Source organism: Sinocyclocheilus anshuiensis, unplaced genomic scaffold, assembly GCF_001515605.1.
Source record: "Sinocyclocheilus anshuiensis isolate Anshui unplaced genomic scaffold, SAMN03320099.WGS_v1.1 scaffold2563, whole genome shotgun sequence".
Taxonomy (NCBI): Eukaryota; Metazoa; Chordata; class Actinopteri; order Cypriniformes; family Cyprinidae; genus Sinocyclocheilus; species Sinocyclocheilus anshuiensis.
In genome coordinates this window covers 6,435-10,755 of record NW_015558705.1, presented here as the reverse complement: position 1 = coordinate 10,755, position 4,321 = coordinate 6,435, and the positions used below count along the sequence as shown (strand labels likewise).

General features: G+C 58.0%; 1 protein-coding gene across 3 annotated transcripts in view; it reads right to left on the bottom strand.

Moving 5' to 3' along the window:
* LOC107681438 (pumilio homolog 2-like) overlaps nucleotides 1–4,321 on the bottom strand; it is a 21,357-nt gene that overhangs the window by 10,783 nt on the left and 6,253 nt on the right. The window lies entirely within an intron of this gene.

Below are 4,321 nucleotides of genomic sequence, written 5' to 3'. Positions count from 1 at the left end.
TAGTAATGAATAAAATAATAATAAGAATAGATTACACACACAAACCTAATGGGATGATCTAGGGTAAAAATTTTTAGAACAAAGTACGAAAATACAAAAACTAGGCAGCAAGTTAAGTTCCCTTTCAGTCAGTCACGTTCGACGTTACGTCACTCGTGACTGACGAATTGGGATCCGTATGGAAAACGCCACTATTGGATCCAGAGCTGACTGCTATGCTTTCCCGGGCCGCCGAGAGCGTCGGGTTGCAATGGAAACCACCTCCATCTCCCGAACGCTCGAGGTTGGATGATTGGTTCCTGGGGGTGTCGCAGGCCGATCACCGGCAGCCACCTCCGGTTCCTTTCTTTCCGGAAGTGCATGAAGAGGTTACTAGATCTTGGAGGGCACCTTTTTCTGCCCGAAACAGAGCTGGTGCTTCTTCCGTCCTCACTGCCCTCGATGGCAGGGCGGCTAAGGGGTATGTGGAGATCCCCCCAGTCGAGCGCGCTATTGCGATGCAGCTCTGCCCGCAAAGCGCTGCCGCCTGGTGGGGTAATCCTCGCCTCCTGTCCAGGGCCTGTAAGTTCTCGTCCGCTCTAACGGCCAAGGCTTACAGAGCTGCTGGACAGGCCGCACCCTCCCTGCACGCCATGGCCCTCCTGCAGGTCTACCAGGCCAAGGCGTTGAAGCAGCTGCACGAGGGCAGTTCTGACCCTGGGGTAATGCAGGAACTGCGCACAGTGACGGACCTCGCCCTCCGGGCGCCGAAAGTCACAGCACGGTCCCTTGGTCAGACGATGTCCACCCTGGTGGTCCAGGAACGACACCTATGGCTGAACCTGGCAGATATGAGGGAGGCCAACAAACACCGTTTCCTGGGCTCCCCGATCTCCCAGGCTGGCCTCTTCGGCGATGCGGTGGAGAGCTTCGCCCAGCAGTTCTCTGCCGCACAGAAGCAGACGGAGGCGATCAGACACATCCTGCCCCGGCGGCCCGCTGCTGTTATCACACCGCCGCCCTCCTACTGCCTCCACCTCCGCTCCAGCTCAGCCTCAACAGCAGCCTCCACACCGGCCGCAGCGTGGAGCTGGCAGCAGGAAAGCGGCGCAGCCTGTCTCTGCCCCTGCCAGGCCCGTAAAGCACCAGGGCAAGCATCCCTGAGACGGGCGAACCGGAGACTCTGGATCCTGCTCTTCAGGAGGTGGGGAGGGCACCACTTCTTCCCCCGGAGGAGGGCCGGGTGGAGATTCTTTTGTTTCCTTTTTGTTTTGTTCCACCACTGGCTCCCCAGCCAGGGGTACCCAAACATTCAACAAAAGAGCAGTTTCCTATTTCTCCGGGTCTGAAGAGGGCGAGGATGGCAGTGTGCAAGACTGGGCCCGGTTCGAGGACGATATGCTTTCTCACGTGCCCCCTGCCCATCCGTGGAGCCAGGTAAGTGTTGCACCGCACACTCAGACCCCACTCCGGGATGCTGTGCCTTCCGGGTCGGGTCCCTGTGCTCCACCTCGCTGTCCCACTGCGGGTACATCGGTGGTTCCCCTAGTTCCACTTGTTCGGGTCCTGGGGGCCTGGCTAACGCTCCCCAGACCATCTCGCTGGCTCACGAGAACCATCAGACTCGGCTATGCGATTCAGCTCGCCCGACGTCCTCCCAAGTTCAGGGGCATTTGGTTCACCTCTGTGCCGAGCAAGGATGCTCCCGTCTTGCGAGCGGAAATCGCAGTCCTACTGGCGAAGGACGCGATAGAGCCGGTCCCTCCAGCCGATATGAAGTCGGGGTTTTACAGCCCCTACTTCATTGTACCCAAGAAAGGCGGTGGGTTACGACCAATCCTGGATCTGCGCGTTCTGAACCGGGCCCTTCACAGGCTCCCGTTCAGGATGTTGACGCAGAAACGTTTCTTTCGATGCGTTCGTCTGCTCAATTGGTTTGCAGCGATCGACCTGAAGGATGCGTACTTTCATGTTTCGATCCTCCCTCGACACGGGCCGTTTCTCCGCTTTGCGTTCGAGGGGCGAGCATATCAGTACAAGGTCCTCCCCTTCGGGCTATCCCTGTCGCCTCGTGTCTTCACCAAGGTCGTGGAGGCAGCCCTCGTTCCATTGAGGGAAGCGGGCATTCGCATTCTCAACTACCTCGATGACTGGCTCATACTGGCCCAGTCTCGAGCGCAGCTGTGCGAACACAGGGACGTGGTACTCAGTCAATCTGACAGCGTGCCTCTCAGTAGAGCATGCCCAGTCAATGCTGAGCTGCCTGGAGTCCTTCCGGCGCAAGAGGGCGGTTCCACTGAAACGGACGGACAACACTGCGACTGTTGCGTACATCAACCACCAGGGCAGTCTACGCTGATCTGGAGACGCTTCGGAGATGCTCAGGTAGACCTGTTTGCCTCCCCAGACACATCCCACTGCCAGCTGTTTTACTCCCTGGCCGAGGGGATCCTCGGTACGGACGCACTGGCACACAGCTGGCCTCGGGACCTATGCAAGTATGCGTTTCCCCCAGTGAGCCTTCTCGCACAGACTCTGTGCAAGGTCAGGGAGGACGAGGAGCAGGTCCTCTTAGTAGCGCCGTACTGGCCCAGTCGGACTTGGTTCCCAGAACTAATGCTCCTTGCGACAGCCCCTCCTTGGCTTATTCCTCTGAGGAAGGATCTCCTTTCTCAAAGAGGGGGCACCCTCTGGCACCTGTGGAATCTCCACGTGTGGTCTCTGGACGGGACGCGGAGGTTCTAGGTGACCTGCCCCCAGCGGTAGTTAACACCATCATTCAGCTAGAGTGCCCTCTAAGAGGCACGCCTACGCGCTGAAGTGGAACCTGTTCGTCGATTGGTGTTCTTCCCGGCGGGAAGACCCCCATAGATGCCCTATTCCTCTGAGGAAGGATCTCCTTTCTCAGAGAGGGGGCACCCTCTGGCACCCGCGCCCGGACCTGTGGAATCTCCACGTGTGGTCTCTGGACGGGACGCGGAGGTTCTAGGTGACCTGCCCCCAGCGGTAGTTAACACCATCATTCAGCTAGAGTGCCCTCTAAGAGGCACGCCTACGCGCTGAAGTGGAACCTGTTCGTCGATTGGTGTTCTTCCCGGCGGGAAGACCCCCATAGATGCCCGATCGCGGTCGTGCTCTCCTTTCTGCAAGAAGGGCTGGAGCGAAGGCTGTCTCTCTCCACCCTCAAAGTGTATGTTGCACACGTGGAGGCTGAATCCTATCGCCGCACATCCCGATGCAGTAGGCGGCAAGTCTGTTGGGAAGCACGACTTGATCTTCAGGTTCCTTAGGGGTGCGAGGAGGCTGAATCCTCCGCGCCCCCACCTAGTGCCCTCTTGGGATCTCCCCTCGTTCCTGACGGCCTTGAAGGAGGAGACCTTCGAACCTCTGCAGTCAGTAGAGCTTAAGTTTCTGTCGCTAAAGACAGTGCTCCTCACTGCATTGGCTTCAGTTAAGAGGGTAGGGGACCTGCAGGCATTTTTGGTTGACGATTTGTGCCTTGAATTTGGGCCGGCCGACTCTCACATTGTCCTGAGACCCCGGCCTGGATATGTGCCCAAAGTTCCCACCACGCCTGTCTCGGGAGGAGGCAGACCCAGCCGTTGCTCTGCTCTGTCCCACTCGCGCTTCGCGCATTTACGTGGACCGTACGCAGAGCTTCAGGAGTCCTCTCGTGTACTTACCTCAGATGGTCAGTAACACCGGACCCGCTCGGTGTCCATCACGCTTGCTGCGCCATTCCCCTCTATGGACCGGATACGTGCGCTTAAGTGCTTCTCAGTTTTGTTTCCCCTTTGGTGAATCCTGTTGAAGTTCAGGCGTGGCAGAGCGCCAGATGCTAGGTTCAGCACTCGTGTGTATGCCCAAGGTTAGCCCTTGTGCTGGGCTAGGTGCCCGTGTGTAGTGATTCCCCTTCGGGGTGATCCCACATGTGTATTCTTCCACGGTACGGCTCCCCTCACGGTAAGCCCGTGTCTTTCCCTGGCAGTCGTTCGCTGCCATATCTGCTGCGTAGTTATCTCACCCCAGGCGGGTTGAGTCTACCGCAGGGACTTCCATATGTAGCACTGCCCTGGGCCAGTCCATATGTGTAATTCCACATGATACCTCCTATACGCAGGATGTGGCTTCCGTAGCGTTCCCCTACTTGCGTACGCTTTCCCAGTGTTATCCTATATCCCACTGTATGGAACAGCAGTGGCGGACACCTCTGCCTAAGCCCTGTCCTATCTTCTGCCCCAACTGGTGTGGGGGGACTTGCCGGCTTCCGCAGGGCACTGGAGGGGGTCAGCAATAGTGGCGTTTTCCATACGGATCCCAATTCGTCAGTCACGACTGACGT